At 37.5% G+C, this 22634-nt stretch overlaps 1 protein-coding gene across 1 annotated transcript in view; it reads right to left on the bottom strand.

Annotated features, from left to right (window-relative positions):
* Positions 1-21627, bottom strand: part of fign (fidgetin) — a 45148-nt gene extending 23521 nt beyond the window's left edge. Inside the window, exon 1 of the mRNA XM_041201405.1 lies at positions 21504-21627. The gene's annotated coding sequence lies outside the window, so the exon portion shown is untranslated. The remainder of the gene's footprint in view (positions 1-21503) is intronic.
* Positions 21628-22634: the final 1007 nt, after the last annotated feature.

Consider the following 22634-nt stretch of genomic DNA (forward strand, 5'->3'; position numbering starts at 1 on the left):
ATGATATTTTAATGTATTTAAATAAAGTTCCTCGTGCGGCAGAGGAAAACACGGCCCCACCATTGACAGGTGGAGTGGACAATTGCAAATTGGTTTTACAATGGCTTGAAACCAACTTTTAGCCTTTTTGCCATATTGTTCCCCACCTCCACCAACGGCCCGCCATGACGCCTGACGCCAACAGGGCTGGAAAATTCCAGCCACTTAATCTGACCTGTAGTCTTAGGCCAATGCTTGGTGAAATGTTCAGGAATATAAATGTACAAAGCTACATAACAATGCCATTCCAGAGAATAGCTGTAAAAACTCAATGGTTATTCAGCGTCCATGCATGATCCTCTTCCGATTCAACTGACCTTGAATTTTTGACACTCAACAAAGAGTAAATGCTATCCTATTTCCTGTTCCATGATTTTTTTCTTGCCATCTGTATCTACCCTTCAATCTCTGCTTGGTTCACTTCTGAGCTCACCAGCACAGAATTTAGGAAACATTGAAGGTGAATAAGTAAAAACAGATGAATAAATGAGATGGGATTCCTGAAATGCAATCTGGATCTGCAACAGACTCTCTTTTCAATATTAATAAACCCAACCTGGAACATAAAATGAAAGAACTAAGTCAAAAACCTCACATCTCACAGATATTGCTAGGCTAAAAGAATGTATAGATTAATATCTGTTTGGACAGGTACCAGCTGAGGATTAGGTGCTTTTTCTGAAATGTATCTGTCTATTAACTATTGGTGGGCTATTTCTAAATGAAAATCACCCATTTGTTTGGACAGGTATAATGAGAACATCACCTGTCTCAATCTGAAATCTACCTGTCAAGGACTGGCTCACAGGTTACTCTTAAAGCACTGTTCTGTTTTATTAAATGGTATATTCCCAAAGGGGTTTTGCTGCAGACTGGATTTAGCTTCTGAGTAAATAATCTTGTGTAAATGCTACCAGAGTCGTAACAGGATTCAATAAAACTCATCTCCCCTGGATGCAGTTTGATTTGGAAGTGAGTCATGAACCAGAACTGGCTATAAAAACAGTAGCTTAACATGAGTTCTGAGCAATGGGAGATGCCAATGATTTCTCATCACTTTTCCTTGGTCATACTGTGCACCTGTGTGATATGTTGTCCAAAGTCTTATTGACCAAGTTGAAACCTTCTTTTTTATGGCCGGCCAGTGTGTGTAAAATTCAAGCATTTGTTAGTGAAGACTAACCTCAATTCCACAGGCCGACAGATGAGACTTGCCGGATTGATTGTGAAGATAGACACCCCTCAAATTTCCGGTCAAACCTCTAGGAAATACAGATGCATACTCATATTTACACAGCCAGGGACTGAATGCAGACAGCAACTTACCATTAAATCCTGAACACAGACGTCACACTCTTCCCCAGGAACAATCAGGTCAGCAACACAAAACACTACATTTCCTCCACCACCATTGCTGGACCACGAGAGATTGTTTTTCCTCACGCCTGGACTAAACCACCAAGGGTTATATTTCCATCACCAAAATGTACTTACAGCTACTTTTGCTGCTGTAATTTCAGCCAAAGACAGCTGGCATTTGCTCCTTGACAACACATAACTAATTTTGGCAATGTGTTCCCATCAAAAGACCTATCTTTTTCCCCTTTAAATGTTGACTAGCCTGCAGTGCCTGCTCAAGCTATTCTGTTTTTATTTTCCATATATGTTATTTTTAATTCTTTCAACAGAAAATTAATGGTGAGATATGAAAATGGCTGCAGACATGTGCTTTCACAAGAGTATCCAACATATGGGCACAGTCAATATATGGGATTAAAGGTTATCATCCTGAAATGTTGGGCAGAATTTTCATTCTGAGGTGGAGGCAGGTTTGGAGTTCGGCGTGCTGACAATTTCTCGCTACAAGCCGGTGTGTCGGCCTGCTGACATGTTCCCGCCTCTAGCCTATTTTCTGGGAGGTGGTTTCTTGGCGGAGGGGGATGATGGTGTGGGCAATTAAAGTACCAAATGTCAGAACTCTGCAAATGCCATCCAGATTTCTCAGTGGGTGGCAACCATCCCACCCTGCCTAATATGGCTAAACCTGCAGATGGAATAGTGGTAGCCTCCCAATGCCAGGCCAGGACAGGGAGGGTACCAGAGGCACATTCTGCAAAGCAGCCGGCTGCGAGCGCCACAGCCATGGCCGCAAGCCCTTCTGTGGAGGGGTACCCCCTCTGCTATGATGACCTGGCAGCTGTGGTCACAAAATACATCGTATCATTTACAAATCTTCAGAGGGCGCCTCCATCTTGAGATTCCCACCTCCAGCAACAGCGTCCACATCATCCAGTGGGGCTGCCTGCCGCCCAATGCCTCGGCGGTCCCACTGACCCTCCAGCCTGCCCGCCATCCTTAATTGGGCAGGATTTCCAGAGCTCCCAGTGGTAACTTCTTATTTGGCCACCTCCTCAAAAATCTCATCCAGTGTCCCGCCACAGTCATCTCGGGCTTCCCAACCCGGATCGGAGCCGTAGAAGGAAACTCCGCTGGCCAAATCTGTTTCTCCCACCACAGATGTTGCCAGATTTGCTGAGTATTTCCAGCATTTCTGTTCTTATATGCATTATATGGGCTCTACACTGTGTGCTAATTTTATTTGCAGGACAAGGAAGAAGCCATGGTATAAATGGGGAAGGTGTGCTGGCCCCCACCAACCTCATCCCCATTCAACCATAGCTATTTCGTAAAGTCAATAAACCCTGTTGTTATTGCTATTTGATTAACATGGGCATGTTAGGATTTATTTTTTTCAATGCCAAAGAAAGCCATCTGCATAAACTGAAGAGGCATAAAATACCTTTCAGAAGAATAGAATCTACAAAGGGTTAAACAGCTTTCAAAAAGTGTTTACATCTGTGATAATTCATACCTTTATTATGATTAGATTACACCTCCTAATCGGTCTTATTTTTCAACAAAACAAAATTGTCAATCAAAATCTTTTTGAAGAGGCTGATTGTATCAATAACAAAGAAAAGTGCTTATGTATTAAAATATATAGAATAGTATGCAATTGTGGTTAGTTTAATCGTGTTGTCAATCAATCAGAATTACATTGTGACAAGGCATAATCTGCTAATGGTATAAACATATACTGTATTTGTGTTACTGCACAAGTTGTTGAATGGAGACAAAAGTCTAACAGCATTACTATTCCAGGCTTTAGCAAGCCTCATCTTTCTATGTACTGCACTGCGCTCACTGCTTGCTTTGTAAAATTGGTAATCATCAATGCTTTTGATATACTTACGATTTGTTTCTCTGCCTGTCAATTACTATATCATGTGATTTCAAAAGCCCTGTAATTGGCAAATGTTTGTGCAGCAGGTCATACTAAGCTTCTTCCCAGGATAAAGACAGCTCCCTTGCTAAAGAGCTTCCCAGCTCTGTTCCTGATTACAGATTCTGAACTGCAAAGATCAGTGTCACAATGATTGCAGCAGATCTATGCAAAAGTTAATGCTTTATAAGTACACCACATAGCACTGTACAAAATATGTTCTATGGAAGCTTAACAGCACTTACTAACAATTTTGGAGCCTCGTTTGTAAATCACTAGCTTCATTTAAACTAGAGGAAACGAACTGTTGCAGCACTCCATAATTTTTAATCAAGTAATATGCAATTGCTCTATTTCATCTCAAGCATTTTACAGTCATGCAGGGAATCCCTTCATTACTGGATACCAATGTTTGTATCCTTTAATACTTGGACAAAGATGACCCAAGAAGATTGGGAGAGGGTGGGACGCAGAGTGAGGAAACACCCATGAGACGTTAGCATAAAGCCTGGGATATTTTAACTCCTGGGCCTACTTAAACACTGCAGCACTGTTTTCTACCTCAAACTGTCGGGTAGAAGCAGAAGATGGAACCCTAAGGATGCTGGGGGTGTAGAAGAATGGATCCTAACACACAGTTAGTCTGGAGTGGATGTTTACACACGTGATGCTAGTGCTGGAAGAGAGATTCTAGAACATGGCTGTGGAGGTCCAAGGATTCCTTGCAGTGTCCACAGAGAGAGGGCAACTTTAAGCACTCATCTTGGCCTGTTCTGGTTTTGATTGCCGTCAGTTGCTGCTGTCAGTTTCAGCACTGCTCTGGTCTTCCAGATGTTTTAGTTCAAATGGCACTGTGATACTGCAGACAATATTGGGCAGTGATATTTGGATGTAAAGCAGCTCTCCACCTGCCTGGGATAGGCATCTCCCATGCCTGTTGTGAGGTGAGTTGGCAGGGCAGGAATGTGGGTGGCAGGAACGCATTGGGAATTCTGGCATGACCCATCACTATTTTTAATCGTTGCTTGCACCATTCTTTCATGTGGGTAGGGTTAAAATCAATGTTAATATATGTGTGTATTTCAGTGTTAGCTTGGAGCACCCTTGCCTCTGAGTCAGAAAGATTTTGGTTCAAGCCACATCCTGGAACTATAATTTATAATTTAGGCTGACATTCCAGTGCTTTTTGTTGCAATGATGAGTTTCCTTTTGGTGGCACTATTCAAGGAACCAGAAGAAGTCATTTTAACTTCAGACAACAATGTACAACGTCACCTGTTGTACACTCTGCATCATTTTCTTATCCGTTGAAGTCAATGGATGATCATCCACTATCACCCATTTTGCTATCACAAGCATTTAAGATGATCCCTATGGAGTTCTGTCAGTGTACTGTCCAGCAATTTTCACTCAGCCAGCTGTACCAAAACAACAGGTGAACTACTCATTCATCTTCTTACTGTGTTGTGAGATCTTTCTGTGTGCAAAGTGACTGCCTATGTAGCAACAGTTACTGCCCCTCAACGGGATTCTTTGGGATGTTTCCTAAAAGCATATTAAGCTGTTCTGGAAGCAAATAATTTCCCTTCTATTTCTACTGTTGTTTAACATAAATAAAACCAGACAACCACTGAATATGCCTTTGCTCATCGCTTTTCATTCAGTTTATAATGATTTTTGTAACTTTGGTGAAGAAGTTTTTGTCCAGCACTCAAAAGGATTTTAATGGCAAAGGAACACATGTCCCACTTACGAATTAAAAGGCAGAGGTGCGACTGCCAAAAACACTGAATACTGTTAATTCCATTCTACTATGAGCCTGCTATAAAAAGAGAAACTGAAGCTTAAATTCGATCAAATATCGGAAGCACATCTTAGTGACAAGATTGGGATTCTGCCTGCAACTAAAACTTGATATGAACTTTGACCATAATCCTGTATTTGATTTGTCTAATGTCAAACTATGTTATAAGGGCAGGTTGTACAATAAGGTTTTTGTAACTCCAATTCTTCTGCATCTCTTTGCTGTACCAAAATACCATCACATGTATGAAATGTATTTATAAAAATATCAAGAAGCAGTTACTTTATAAGCTACATCACAATAGAAAGTAATTTAATCACTGACATTGAAAATTTGAATGAGATTCTCAATTTGTTTCACATTTCAGAAAAAGGAGGAGAAGAAGAATAAGAAGAAATGAAGGCTGGTATAAATTTGCAAACTTGCATCTATCAGCATGCTATTTCATCGTGTAATACTCAGCTTTGTTAACTTGCAACACCTCCCACCTATCTAATTCTTCAGCTTTAACAACGCACATCTGGTACTCTGCTGATGGCAGCTGACTAAACTGACACTATCGCAGTAAATATTAAATAATTAAAATACTTTACTTGACCAAATAATACCATGGGCTGCATAATTGCACTAATTTGGTACAAAGCATTTCTACAGAACAAACTTTGAATATCACAGAAGACACAACTGCATAGTATTTTTTTTAAAAAAGGCCTTTCAGCTGTTGGTACACTTGACATCTTTAATTGTTTTTGCAGGCCTTGTCATAAATTCTAAGCAGATTCATTAAAAATCTATAAAATATGCTACCCCCATATTCAGACTTATTATGAACAGAAATGGACTACTAGAAAATTGCACACAAATTTACAAGTCATTTGTAAAAGAAACACAGAAGCCACTGTTTGACTTTTTATAGTTTTGACCTGTAGCCAAAACAATTTAGTAAAAAGAAATGCCAGCATCTTTAATATTAATGCGCTGTCAGTGATTGATTATAACGTGCTCAGTTCAAAATCAGGTCTGAAGCGTATTCTTCATTTGCTGAGATTTTCCCTGCAAGTTTTTGCAGCTGATGTGATGTGCACATAAACTCTAAACAGCACCAGAGTCAAAAGGAATTTCCACAAACATCTGCAAGCGTTCCTGACTCTTCCCTAATGTTAAGCTGGAAGCACATCAACAGAGGAACTTGTTGCAATGAGCTGATTTGTTCATGTGCATTCCAGTGCTGTAAATAGGATGATGTGGAAATAGCAGGCAAGTCATCTGGTCAATGTTCTAGTTCTCCAGAGATTGCACACAATGATAAGACTTCACCTTTTGGAACTTTCTGCAATTTTCATGTCAAATGCAGATCATTTAAATTGATAGCACTAGAATACAGTTATTAAAGCTAATGGTAACAGGCAAGTATGTGAGAACACATTATGAAACTTTGTGGCTCAGGATATGCTATCAATCACTAAACTGGGATAATTACAGATCTTTTTATATACAGTAGCTACCAAGAAATGTTTCTTTAATAAAGATGCTTCTATATCACTGCTACTTTATAATTCAGTAACATAAATAGTTTGATTGGAGTTGCTGTTCAAAACATGCAAAAATTAATTATGTCTGAAAAAATGAATATACAATCTGATTTTCTAGCCACAATTAGAATTAGTACCAGCTAACAGTGAACAATTGAATATTTGTTCTTGGTCTCATATATTACTTTAAATGTCAGAGCTTTGAATTGATCAGTACTGCCATTTTAATCATTTCACAGAAAGTGGCACATATATCTGGCACATTCGAATGCTGCAGATGCTTAATGCTAGAGAAAAATGGACATAGTTCAGAGCCTATCTGCACTAATTTTTTTCAGATTCTTTCCACTGCCAAAACTGAGAGAATGTATAATCCGTCAATTTTCTTTACAAACCTATTCACATTACTTTTCCCAGATAGGAACAAATTCAAAACCTCAAGATCAGCATAGCATTTTTACAAAATAACATTATTTTGTTGAAGAGTCATACGGACTCAAAACACTAACTGTGTTCCTCTCCACAGATGCTGCCAGACCTGCTGAGTTTTTCCAGCTATCTTTATTTTTTTCTCTATTATTTTCGATTACATCACTGAAAGTCAAAATGGATTTGAATGCCACAAGAAAGCAGGGTCTACGGTCCAATAATTCCACTTTTTAAAGAAAGACTGAATGCCAATTATTAAAGTTGAAGATCTCCCAGAGCAAAACTGATATTAAGCAAATACTTAGTGAATGTGGATGTTTGTTGGATAGAAGGTGAAAGTTTGTAAAGCAATTCTGAACACAAAGAATCATTATGAACTGATGGAGGTGAAACTATACAAAAGTAATTAAATAGTGAGAAATATGTAATTGGGTAATGCCAATGCACTATCTTTCCTTTCAACATACATCAAATACACCAAACTATAATATCTACTGGGAAATTGTGGGCCACATTAATGTACACTTCAGAGAAACATGACAAAGAGCGGGGATTTTTTGGAAGAAGACAACTAATCAATGACACTGGATTGAAAGACTCACATGTTTTGTAGACACACATGAGCATGAAGTCCAGACTCCAATTAGTATACTTTCCACAGACCACTGTTCTCAAGTCATGTTCCATCGAGACACGGTCTGTGAGTACAGTATATATGGACATTTGAAACAGGGGAAAATGAGTAAGTAATTTGTTTTATTTTGAACCAATAGTTTTCAGAGGAATTTAGGTTTGAAACCAATAACTTAAATATACCATTTAAATTGCAGCACAACACACAAATATCACAATAGAAATGGGGAAAATGCATTGCTGAAGTTTATTTGTGAATAATTCACTTCCTTGTTTAATATACTGTACTCATAATTCATCTATTGTTAAATAGCAAATTCCACAAAGCTGTAAATGTTTTATTTTTTTCAAAAGGATCTGTTCACTACACACATCATATGTGTTCTCCTCCACTAAGCAATTACTCAGGCCTTACTATGAGAGGGAAAATGAATGTATTCCTTATTCTATAAAACAGAGCATCCAAAAGATGACTAGTGTCTTGTTTCTGTGTTCCTTGTCATTCTCAAAGACACATCTATTGCTGTTTGACAGAGAAACTGCATTAGTTAAATTTCTACTGCATTTCTTTTCTATGACTGAAACATTTCTAGTCTGTTCCTTTTCAGGAATGTAGACATTTTTATGTAAAGAAAACGATAATTACTTGACAAGACTGGCCTAAAATGTCCATTTATGAATAATAATTTATATCATGGAGTATATTTGCTTTATTCTCATATTGCTGTTGACCAGATCAGCAAGATTAAAAGATTTTAAATTAAACCTCAGGGAAATGCTATGTGGGTAACTGTCAGAGAATGTACAATACCCTACCACACAGATACATAAAATCATTTATTTGACAAGAAGAGTAGCAAATTAGCTGAAAATTCATTAATATTGCTCAATCTAATATTGTGCTGGTATCTACTGGCGACTTATAAACATGACTTTCAGAAATCTGTTGCCAACACACTTTTTAATAATTACACAATAAAATCATCAGAAATGAGCTTTCACAGCAATATCCTTAACAAGTAAATATCTCATTCTTCATTTATTTCCAACAGACTGTTTTAGTATTTTATACATTAACAATATGCCAATATTAACACAGTGACTTGATTAACATCTACGTCTGGACCACTGACGGAATCTTCAACTAATTTAAAAATCCATAAGAATCTATATTTCATATGGACTAAAAATAAACGCATGGAATTTCTATTTAGAATTGCTGTTTGTGAAAGTTAAGATTTGCTAATATTTACTTTTCATACAGGATTATTTTACTTGCCTCTATAGGTGCCTGTTAACAAGTATGTAATGTACCCAAACATGTTAAATGGGATTTAGTAAATGCAGCAGCATGTAAAATTTGTTTTGCTAACTACATAAAATGCAAATCCCGCAAAATGCAAACTTTATTTTATTTAAAATTTCACAATTTCCTGAAACACAGTCCCTCCTATATGTTGAACAAAAATGCTGTACACATTTCAGAAAGGCAGATTTTTGTTTTAAGATTGTCAACATTAGTTTTTTTTAATATCTTTGAATCAAAGCTGTCCGACAACTATCAGTCATAATAGCATTGTCTATTAGTACTCCAGTGGGTTGTGTCAGGAGAGTGGTTGGAAAAGAATTTGGCCAACAGATCCCACACAGAGGGACTCCAACCCTGGATTGTTGCCAGGAGAGGTGCTGGCCAGAAAGGTGTTTCACCACAGGAAGGATAGAAAATTAGAGGGCATAAGAAAATTAGGGGCATGGGAGCAGCTCACCTGCCTATCTTCTTGAAGAAAGCAAAAGAGAGAAATGTGAAAACATTTAAGTTGTATGGGATGGCGGGGGGAGGGGGGCAAGGAGCAGGGATGCAACATTACCCTCCGTTTTCCTCTCTCCACTGCACAGAAATCAAAGACAAAATCTAAAATGCATGACTTGTACTCAGTTTAAAGTAAACAATAGATAGTAGTTCCAATCCCCTAGTGTCACTGCAATCATGGTTTGCTTGACAGGATAGACTATGAGCAGACAGAAATGAAAGCTATGACTTTAAAAATGAAAGTTTGCTGAATTAAATTTAAAGAGCCTGCCCTATTATCAGAACTCTGTTTGAAAATTATGTAATTACACACAATTATTAATCATAACATAATTTATTCTGAAATGTTTAAAAAGGATAGCTGATGATTTTGCAAAGTTGATGAGTCAGCGTATGAAAGCAAGGGAAGGACAAGAAGAGGGAAGGAACAGCAAAAAGAATAAAGACAGGAATAAATATGAATAATGGGCAGAAAGAGAAAGAGAGAAGAGAATGCAAGCAAACTAGCTATGGAGAGAAAAGGAAGAAAAAGAATGGGTTGAAATTGGTCCAGGATAGTAGCATGATACAAACTCATAATTGGTAACCTGTTTTACTCTGTGTCGGCTTTCCTTTTCAATGCAAAGCAGGCTGGCAAGTCACTATGAGGTCATTACGTGCTACTGGCGTAGACCAATTTCACTCTCAATGAGACTCAGAAAAAAAAGCGTGCAAGGAGAATATTGGAAAGACAGAGTAACAATTGGAAGTATAAATATTGCATTTAATCTTTGATTGGTATTTTTCCTGTGCACACACAGAACAGTCATATACATTTTCATTGGTTTGTACCAGAAGAAATCAAAATGAAACATGCTGGGATAAGAAAAAGAAAAAAAGTGTTGATTTACAGGAAAAATTTGATCATGTTCTGGGTGCATCGTGATTTTCGGAAAGAATACTCTTTAAAGCAGTTTCTCAAAAACAAAATAGCTTGAAGTGGAGATTTTTTTTGCTGTTGCTATTACTTCTTGGGACAAACATTATTGATTTGATCAACTCAAACATACGCCTTGGAGTTCAATATTGAGTTCTTTTTTAATTAAAATGTGTGTGTTTACAAAGAAAACCGTAAAACCATAAGAACTGAAAACAGCAAATCTTTGTCAAAAACTCAATTATAGTAAATACTCAAAACTTGTCAAAGAGTAGAAGACCCTTCAACATGCCATTGCCATTCAACATTTAATGATCCTTTATCCTCGTTTGAATTTTACTTAAATTTTAATGAAAAAATCAGTAATTAGTAGGTGACTTGATATACAATTGTATGCTAAGATACAACAAATCTTTCTGTAATAAATTAAAATAAGGCACTTTATAAGATATTTTGTTCAGCAACATTATCCTTTGAGAAATACATTGTCTATGGTGCACCCTGCAAATGTAATTGCTGTGATAAATCCAAATGTAATGTTTTAAATTCCCAGTTTCATCAATTTTGCAATATTTTCACCAAATAGTAAAATTGCAAGCAATGGTTTCTCTCACTGATCCTGGGTGCAAAATTGCATACGCTACCATTCTTAAAAAAGCACCAAATGTGGAAGCAAGCTTTTCTTAAGAAGTTCTTAAAAAAAATCTAGAAGGAATGACTCTGAACATTGCCCTGTGCTGAATGCCTTCTAATACGTTAGGTGGGCATGCTAAGGTTCCTGTTAGGATTTTCAAAGTTAAGTCCTAGAGGCTCAATTCTAATCAGTGTTCAGCTGTCTTCAGTTGGCATAGCCCTTTGAAACTGAATGAGATACGCCAACTTAAAGCAGCTGATCACTGATTAAAGTCCAGCCTGTGGGACTTAAAGGATCTTAAATGTTAAGTTGTAAGCAGCAAAATTCAAGTCACACCTTACAGAGATATACAGGTTTTAAATTTTCCCACAAGAAAAATTGCATATATACTGCGCTCATTCCTTAAACTTGATATAATATGGTATACATTTAACAATAGAATATAGAAAAATGACCATGTTTTTCCATGATTGCAAGTGATAACCATCCAGAGACAATGCGTAAGTAAATTGGTCTATCAGCAGTCAATTCATGGAACTGTGTTTATCGGAGTAATGGAAGATTACATGGCTCTACTGGCGGTGATTTAAGCAGAATTCAGAAACTAATAAAAATGTGCTTTATTACACAAATGTTTAATGTGTTAACTTATAGCTATGGTCATTTGGCGTCCCACTAGTTTAAAGTAATGATTAAATCAAAATACCCAAAGGGTTCAGTGGATTTAAATAAATAAACTTCAAGTGACATGTACATCTTATAATTCCCAGTCCACAAGAAAATATCAGTCATGTGTTCTGACTCTTGCAGCAGTTTATATTTTAGGTAAAATGATGAGTGAACTTTATTCTGACTTAAAGAAAATAAAAAGAGCAATAAATCCAATGCAAGAAAAAAGGCAGGAATGAAAATCCAGGACCGGGGTTCTAAAACAAAGAGAGATAAAGATATGCCTTTAAAGGTAAGGCCAGTCATCTTTCCCGATCTGTGCCAAAACTTGAACAATAAGGAAAGAATCAAAGCTGGAACTGGTGACCTTGGTACAGTGAAAATGTTAGAACGCAATCGAGGCAGAAACACAAGCTACTGAAAATAAATCAGATCTACCATTGTGATGTATATAAAAAATATGCAACATGAACAATGTCAGGCAGATTGCAATGCATTTTCTGTGAGCTTCTTACCTTTCCAACCCTCAAAAGAAATCCTATCACAGCCATGCTCTGCAACACTTGCCCTTGCAGTGTTTACTTTTGTTGAAGTCCAACAGCAGCCATATTAATAGCTGAATCAAGACTAAAATAGCTTAGATTTCCAAGTGCAGAGCTATGCGTATCATTCTTTTCTTCCAGAATACCTTTTGTTATTCTGTGGCATTTAAAAGAACATAAAAAATATAAATGCCACATAGGGTAGAATTTACTTTGGTACACATCATTTTACATGACCAGAATATCCTTGGGCCAAAACAGGATACATGGTTTATGAATGGCTATATAATATAAAAAGGACCAATTGTTACATGTTTTATTCCACCTCCTTAACTCTTGATCATTTTTTAGTTTTTCCCATACAACGCACATGAATCCACAGCTGAGCCAATAAGGAAGTCACTCATTTAAATGCTTTTGTTAATCATGCTCCATAACTGGCCATTGGAGTGTGTGCAGGAGTGATCAGGGGGACTCACTCCCCAGCTTTCCCTTTATCACCCTCAGGAAACCTTTTGGCCTCAACTCAATGCTTTTCCCAGTGAACCAGCAAAGATCAGGACTGGTCCAGTAATGAACAGCAGACATGAACCATTACCTTCCCATCCATGGCACATCACATTGGCACACTAAGCAATCACATCACCTCTGCCATACAACTATTAGATTGTAATGCAGCTATTCATTCCAACACATTAAAATTCTAGCTGTGAATACAAACACTCGTTTAAAATTGAACTTTTGGATTACAAAATATTCTAGTGTTCAATAACTATGCAAATCAGCGTTCCATATTGCAGTTTCAATGAAAGTTGGAAATTTTTGTTTCAAAATTTACTTTATACCTCAATGCTACATGTGTTTTAAATTAAGCACTGTTAACCCTTTCACAAACTTTTTTGATAAAGTAGAAGCTCACATTTCATTGCTGGTCATTGGATTATGTTGACTGCTAAGTATGTTCATTAATTACTGGTAACTATTTTATGTTGCTGTTTAAAATTCTCAATTAATTGCATCTGGTGAATATTTTGAACTTAATTTTATGCAGATGTGACCTTTCACTGACTGAACAAAAAATAAAGATAAATCAAACTGGGGATGCAACCACATTACCCAGCCCCCGATACACAGGATTAGGTTATATAAACCTCACGTGTTCACTGCAATATATATTCCTTATTGTGAAAATATTAAACCTTAAAATTCTGCTAATCAGGATAAACTGGCAGCAAAAGTGGTTATGACACCTGTGACAAGACCATTTCACCCATGCATAAACAGTCCCATTTTCTCTAAATGGCAGGACTAATGGAATGCCACCATATCACAATCATGTATATGTTGGTTGGTTTTAAGTGATTATTGTAGCAATGAAAAGATCATATCATAACACCCTAGTTTAAACAGAAACACAGGTCAATATTGGCTAACATACATTCTGTTGAAACCTGAATCAAGGTTTCTGCTGCTGAAGCAGAGGAGTAACAGGATTTGACTGCATCTTCTGTATAGAAACTGGATGTGATTAATAGCATTGCTTACAATGACACAGAAGAGGGTCGTCCCCTAATCCTAAACTCACCGTGGTAAAGAGGAAAGCAGATGGGTCACAACTCGACATTTGCACTTGAATAAATGACAAGTCATAACAGACTCAAAATAACCAATTATTCCCGGAGTTTAGCAAATAAAATTTGCTTTAAAATTCTGCAGTTTAATCCATGCTTCATTACAATATCTAAGAATTGGACTCCTTTATTCATGAAAGTGTGCGCAGACAGTTGAGCAGGGGAAATACAAGCAGCTGTCCTTGTGATTATGGACCTGATACATTTAAAACAGTGGCTACTGAAAAAGTGCAAACTAAATTCCAGGTCTACTGCAATGGTAAAACATACCAGCCAAGCTTGATCTTCTATTAGTGACTACTGGTGACTTTGTAATGCTTTCCATGGAAAACACATACAGCAACTACCAATTACAGCATTAATATGGAACCCTGCAGTATGCTAATGAATATCATAATGGTGAATACGCAGCTAATGCTTTGTTAATGCTAAATTCAGAATAGCTTAGTTTTCTCACTCACTAGTAATTATGGTCACATGACTAGACTAATACAATGAAAATAAATGTTAAAAAATAGAAACAGTTATTTGAAGAAATGAAATAAGGTCAAACTTTGAATCCTTCAAAATGCCCATTGTGCTAATTCAAAACCTATCAGATTTTGTGTTTTGTAATTTGTTGATTCATGCTGTCTTTCTTATTTACATGAAAATGTCTAATTTTCTGTTTTTGTACTTGAAACACATCTGCTTCGGATGTATTATCTACATAGAGTACAGAGAATGTCATGAAGATGGTACCGGTAAGTTTACTTTGATCTTGTAAAAACAATGAGTATTATAAGCAAAGACATGTAGAATTGGAGCAAATGAAAAATGTTATTTAAATATAAACAGTCCAAAGAAACCAATCGGTGCTGTGTACAGTTATAACGAGTGATTTTTATAACTACCTTGAATATATTAAAGCTTTTGTAGAATAAAAATTCTACACCTTTCTGCATATATTGACCATAAAATAAATTAGTGTATAAAATTAATCTGAATTCAAAACAAAACTGCATGCGCTTATAAAGCAGATAATGGAACCTATGTAATATATTATTTTGAGTCAATTGTTGCAGAGAATAACAGCTAAAACGCACTTTATACAGCTATTAAAGATATGACCCTATTGCAGCTCTCTTTTGTGGTGCACTTTCTACATCGGCAAGGCTATTAATCAAATGGCAGGTTCAAATTGATGCGTTTTATATAGACAGCCCTGACCACACACTTTAATTGCCTAGTATTAAATAGTAATTAAGTTTCCAAGCTTTAAAGTTTAATTAAAAAATTAAGTGGATGTTACAGCCATTTATTGGTTTGAAGAAGTCTTTAGCAGCCACAGTACTCTTGGTCTGAATGGCAAAGATGCTGCAATTTGTTATCGACAGTCACTCAAATAAGAGGTCATTTCACAAGTCTGCTGTGAACAAAGGTGAACGAGACAACTAATGAATGCTATGACCAAGAAGAACATAGACAATCTGGAGGCAAACAGTATTAAAGTTACTAAAAAGTAACAGTGATGGGACACATCTTCATGAAAAGAAGTATTGCCATTAAGCTGTTTTACCCATAATCTTATTGCTTTTATGTACTAAAGTGTTAGCCACCTGAGCATTTTCCATTTACAGTAGTAACAAAACCAAAAAAACATAAAGTTGCTTAATTCAATAAGTGATTAAAGAGAATTTGACAACACATAGCACTTTTATTTACCCAGAGTAAAACATTCCACTTTACACTACTAATCTACCGAAGTAAAATTAAACCTATCTAAATTTTACACCACACAAATGTGCAATGAAATTATTCATGGCTAAAATTGCCTGTTCACTTTCTATATTTCAAATCTAAAATTTGAACACAATTTAAAGACACAGGGCTCTGCCCTACTTAACTGTACATGATCCAAAAGCACTTATTTAACATAATATCAGGTTTATATACTAACCGAATTTTGTTCCTGTCCTTTCTATTTATACCATGTTTCTGAATTATAATTGTCTTTTATTATTCTGCATTCCCAAACTTTCACAGCAAAAATCATTCTGTCACTTGTTATTAAAATTAAATTTAAGCAAAATAAACAATAAAGATTAAGAGACTTCCTGATTATTTAATAAGTCAATTCAGTGAGCAGCAACCAGACCAATCCGGATGATCCTGGGTTCAATGCTACTCTATGCTAAATTAATTCTTCATCAAAGGTGCTAAAGTATTATATTGGCTACAGCACCTCAGGGTTAGGGAGGGAATAAAACAGCCATGGTTCATACTCCTGATCCAGTGACTCCTGTTGAAAGTGGGTGCACATGTGGATGTTGAAAAGCCTACCAACACATATTGTCAAGCCTATGTTAATAACAACCACCTTGGTAGTGTACTGGAGGGTAACTGCGGCCTGCGTATGCACACTCCCACAAAAAGTCAATGCTTTCCAGAGAGGAGCAGAATGGAGAAAATTAGTGAGAAATCAGGGGGAAAAAATAGCATAAACCTCCACGCTGTCATTCTTGAGCTAACTGTAGTGAAATAGTGTTCAGTATAATTACGGTTGGGGTATCATCAAAATATAAAAGCTATTAAAGTATATTTTTTAAAGAATTTACAATGCAGAGCAACTTTGAACTACGGAATTTTAGCCAAATTTGGTAAGGATCACATCAATAATTTAAGGTAAATACAACCGTAGGAAAACCATCATTGCCAAATATTTTCGCAAAACATTTGTGAATATGCACACAAAAAAGTATTGCAAATAAATGTTTTTACAGTCTCAGCTGGTAGATTCCAGTAATTAGAAGGTCTGATTTTCGCCAGGACTAATGCACTTCACAAGGCAAAGAATTGTAATTGTGTTTTTCAGTTTCATATTGCAGCAAAGTAAAAAATCAATACCGTTTGTCTAGCCTGCAGTAAAAATGGAATCTCTTATTGAGTAATTAAACACCCATTATTGTCACGGACAGCAAAACAATGAATTTTAAAAGAGAACAAATTTTTGTAATGAAATACTGGAGTGACAAATTTGTTTCTAAAAACAGACGGACAATAAAATTCCTAAATGCTTTTGCTATTGAACATGGCAAAGGAACTGGAAGAAAAAAAAATGATCATGCAATAACAGTGTAACCTTGAACTAAAATCACTTCAGCTGGAAATAAAATACAGGGTCCAGAATTTGAACATACTTTGAACTTTATCTGTGGATCACTGTCGGGGTTTAAGGAAAGTAAAGGATCCTAGCAGCCGTGCAATTAATTTGAATAGATAGGAATTTGCTACTTTGATGTTTTTGGACCAAATTAATTCACATTTTGTTGATACAGAAATGAATCATTGTGGCCATAAACAGTTCTGGCTTAGCATTTGGCTATGTAGGTAATTTCCCCATTATTTCACTGTGGCATCAGATTTATTTTGCAATTCTTTTACATATGTTTCCATATTTCATTTAAAAAGTTAGTATTGTATATGGTATTTATGTAAATAGTGACCCTGTTACCAAAGTAATCTGTGGTCACCGCAACAAATCGTTGATTTACTAATGTACTGGTCAGCAAGCAGGCTTTCTACCAGCACACTTCTGGTCAATAGGCAGTTATTTCCAGTGCAGGGTGTCTCAGGCTGGAGTTAGAATCTGATTACATGGACCTTTTTCCGACATTCCCTAAACCTTCATGGCAGTTTACCAACATTTTCATCACATTTTTACAGAGCAGGGAACTGATAAGCTCTCAGGTGCCAAGGCTCCTGCAGTCAATGTCTGGCACACTGCCAAGTATGTAGCCATACAATGCTTCAGGGCCTGGATGTATAAAGCATTCATTGGACAGCAAAAAAGGGAACTCTGCAGAATATTGGAACATAAACAATACAATCTGAAAATCATGCTGCTTGGATTCAATAACTTAAAAATGTTTCCAAAGTTAATATCTCTTTAGTCCCACTGTTTTATATTTATGTTAAAAAGTTATAACTGAAGTTAAATTTTTATTTTGCTAAAAAGTTTATCTCATCCACACTGCAACTTTGCATACACCAGAAACTGTAATCTGTTTAATTAAAATGTAAACACTGTAATGAAGACATCAGTTTTTAGGCAAATGCCTTCCTGTGCCACTTGGGATATGATAATTACTAGTGTAAATCTATGGATGCTCATGAATCCTCTACATGTTCAGATTAAAAGCATTACCACTAAACCTCCTTTTTTTCCATTGGGGACTGGCTGTTCTAGCCAATTCCCAATTTGCACACCAACAATCCAGACCCCACTTTCTGCCATGAATTGATCTTTTTTAAATTGTAAAGTAAGCAACTAATAAGCAAAGTACAAAATTCTGTGTCTTCCTACCATATTATTTCACAATGCTGCTGCCTTAATTATTTGGAAAGAAACATTCTTTCAGCTTCCTTCTCCCTTACTAGAGTGAATATTTCACTGGTGAAATGTACTTTGAGGAGCCGGTGCTGATGCTTCAAACAGAATCACAGAGATTCCACAGAAGAAAAAAAAGGAAAGCATTGCATTTGCGCTCAAACTTTTTCCTTTAATTTGTTTGTGCTGCATGCTGTCAGTCAGAACAAAAAAAAAATTGACCAAGCAGACAATCTCAGCAGCTGAATGTTGATCATGTCAGGGAAGTGTGTCAAGGATTTGTGGTCCTTCATCTTCGCAGCAGAGCAAGCACATCCCTCAGAGCAGCGACAGACAGCTGGTTTCACTTTATAATGTAGCCCAACCTAGATCTGTACAAAAATTGTCAGCACTCACAGAAATAACACAAGAAAACATATCCAGCTGCTGGAAGGGTGAACATCATGCATATTAGAAATGGGATTTGTTATATTTGCATGATGCTAGCTCCCCTGGGTCTCTTCTTTCTAATCTAAAGCACAAACACAACACTTAACATATTTGCTTACAGCTGACAAGCTGAGGTTGATGGTATTTTACTCCAGCACTCCTTACAGATACTGTAAAATGCATTATGCTTGTAACTAGTACAGAGCAAATACATATGCGCATACCTACTCAAATATTCATTACATTTACTGCTTAACTAATAAACAATCAAATATAAACACCTAAAAATCAATTCCTTAACAAAGTTCAAAATAATTACATTTGAAGCTGCAGTGAAGGTTACAAGTGTGACCAACTGTTTATACTTTTCCACAAATGCAAGTTTTTAACTAATTCTGTTCCACATAAAGATGCACAAACAATGTTCAGTGTTCTTCAAGATGCAATGTTTTACTGGTGGTGGCATTTTCATAAATTCAAACTTAGGTAACCAGGAATTGCTCCATATTTGTGCTCATTTTAGCCCCTTTCTGAAATGAATTATTTGTTAATTATACGTTACATTTAGTTGCTTAAACACATAGGAACCTATATAATTCTGCCATGTATGCAGCTGGTATGTGGTCTACACTCCTGAGTGCAAGGATGTTTTCAAATATTTGCACCTCGGCAATTCGCTCGCATGCAAAATACTTTAGCGAAGTTCCCAGCACCTTTCCGCATACTTATTTAAATACCACGTTTTGCATGTGGATACGAGGACTCACTTTCCTGGATGTGGAAGGGGGTCGGGTGGGGTAGGCAACTGTCATCATCAATATGTGGAAGTATACTTCACTGGTGTTTACGTGATGCAACTGAAGGACTTCCATTCATTGACCACCTCGAGACAAAAAAATGACCCTGACATAGTGTCTTCACACGTTCGTGGATCGAGTGAAATTAGGAAGTTTTTAGTCTTATTTCGACAGAGAGCCACGAACACAGAAGTCTTTCATACCAACATTAAGTGACGGTGCTATTGATTGGAAGGATTCCTATAAATGTCTCGTTAAAACAAACTAAGCGTTTAAATTAGATCTCACTACACATATCTAACAGCGTAAGATCTTTATTACTATCTTCAATTTCTGACTTTCCAGCAATTAATTGGCGCAACATTTTATTTCCCTTGTCTAACTCAAACCACTCTGCGTTTGCTCTGGTTGTGTACACATCTGTATCCACGCATTGCAATTAAATGACATCCAAATTCACATCAAATCCTTGGAAAGAAGCTCCCGACTCGGCTCACAACCCGTTTCATAAACTGCAACTGATTGATGCTTTCAAGTGTTGTTGGCAATAGCTTTTTGAATAAATGGCGCAGACGTATTTAAAATAAATCCTAAATCATATGATTGTTAAGTACAGGCAACCGTTGGCTAACCCTAACCTGCTGTTTTCTGCCGGCCGCTCGCTGTGAATTTCGTACTAATGAATACCAAGCGCAAAAATCGCATTCCCGTCAAATACCAGCTCTCATCACTTGTAGTGCCCCCGATTTAAAATTTATAAACGCGATAGCCTCTCCACCGCATCCTGTGCACAGCACTGCCAAATCCGCTATGAATATATATTACAGCTCCAGCATGAGATCGGGAGAATCTCTAAAGCTCCAAATTATGAATCGTGCACATTAAACATCTTTAAAGGTGAAAGAGGCTTCCGCTCTCAGATGCTTTGCAAAAGGACAAAATGTAACAACAGAAACATACCATAAACACTCGCGCTACTGATCATTTCTTGCAACCGCACAATTGGATTCACATTCAGGATTCCGACGGTTGGGTTTTCATGAGCCACTTCCCCCCCCCCCCACCCCCCTTCTTGGCTATCAAATTTCACTGCTGAAACGTGGGCCCTTTCTCAGGTATTCATTTAACCTACATGCATATAATTAGGGGGGAAAGCGACATCAACAAAAAGGGATCTGAGAGACGAGAGGAGAGACAGAGAGCGCACCACACACACACATAAAATACAAGCACATGATCACGAATCCAAGTCGCTGTCAATTTCACTCACTTCCATGGAAACTAACAAGAAGCTCCGGGGAGGACAGTAATAGGATCACTGTACTGTATATACCATTAGATTATACATCTCGCTCTGTCTCTCCTCTGTTCCACAGCACAATACGCCCACCATGCTTCCTTTGCAGCCTGAAAATAGATGATGTGGTTATCTCTTCAGCTCCCAACAGTTACAACGCAGCTTCAGCCTCGGCTCTGGACACTTGGGTGCCTTTTTAAATAAAAATCACGAGTATGTACCACGCCAAGTAAAGGAGATCTGCCTTTATTTACACTCCTGTTTTGCTCAGAAGTTGTTTCCCTGGCAAGCCAAGCTGCAAAGCGCTCTCCCCCCTCTTCACTGCTGCCCGATTCGACAGCAGAATAACTCTACTCAGCTCCAATGGGGAGAGAATATGCACATGGGAGGGGAGGGTGGGGGGGGGGGGGTGGTAGGGGGGAGGCTGGTGGTGTGGTGAACTCCTGAATTCTCACTACTGCAATTAACCCGTTTACTTTAAGGAAAAGTCCCAGTCTCCCTTTGTTTTGCACAGTCTGTAGTGCAGGGCACAGAGAATGCAAGTGATCACTGGGGAAGTCAGGCGCGGGTTTTTCTCTCTCTCTCTCCCTCTCTCTCTCTTCCATGCCCTAATCTCCCTGCGATCGCTTCGATTTTACGGGATTCAGATGGAAATGTTGCTGCCAACCGGGGCGAAATCAAGTCCTTACCTGGGATTGCTCAGAGGGTCGCCGCGGAAGTTCGAAACATCGACCCCGTGTTTTACTGGTAAACGGGAGCTCGGGTTAAGTGAGGATGACAAGGATTTGAAATCATTCCAAGTTTTCAAACCAGTGCGCTCGGAGGACTGCCATGTTGGAATTCGGACCCAAAACAGCTGCCTCGGCCGAGGAGAGGGACACGCATGCGTCAGAGCCGGAGAGGCAATTTCAAACAAGACATCAGGAGTGAAACAACAGGGTATTCATTCATCCAGCATTTTACTCTGATAAACTACGGGAGAGTCACTGCTTCTTAACAAGATTCCATTGTTGCCACGTCCCGAATGCAAACTCCTTCTCTCTCCTGCACTGGAGTATCAGCCCAGTTTATGCTCAAGTCCTGGGGTGGGGCTTGAACCCAGAACTTCTATCTCAGTCATATTCGGATATAATGCATGACTTAGCATACTCTTCACCTTGTTGAACATGCACTGTTTAATGTTGGTGCGCATCCAGGGAAATGTTCCATTTACTACTTCTCTGAATGAACACATTTTTAAAAGCACCGATTTTACATAAATTAATCATGGACCAATATAATGTTCCCCTGTACATCTAGTTTGCATTGTGTCAACATGTCAACATGGTTCATTTAAGTAAGATTTTTAGTGGCAGATATCCTAAATCTTATTTTGACTGACAATTGTGAAACACCCGCTTGTCATCGTAATGTAATAGTTGAAAAATGAATACAGAGGAAAATACTGTGGATGCTGGAAATTTGACATAAATATTGGATATGCTGGAAGCGGGAATACTCAAAATTGATGAAAGGTTATTGACCTGAAACGTTAGCTCTGTTTCTCTCTCTTCACAGATGCTGCCTGACCTGCTGAGTATTTCCAGCGTTTTCTGTACAAAATGAAGAGGGAATAACACCACAGTGAAGGTCAATTGGAGAGTCTAAAACTAACAAATAACAAAAATATGCTTCTATAAACACTATGCTGTGTTCAGCCCAGAAATTGAAACTATGCGCAGTTATTCTCCAATGGAACATTACCATAGTGCTTGTAGTACAAGTTATCACATTAAATCTTAACTATGGAGATAAGAAGAAAATTGTTAAAACTTGAAATC

This window comes from Carcharodon carcharias, chromosome 12 (assembly GCF_017639515.1).
Source record: "Carcharodon carcharias isolate sCarCar2 chromosome 12, sCarCar2.pri, whole genome shotgun sequence".
In the NCBI taxonomy this organism is placed as follows: domain Eukaryota; kingdom Metazoa; phylum Chordata; class Chondrichthyes; order Lamniformes; family Lamnidae; genus Carcharodon; species Carcharodon carcharias.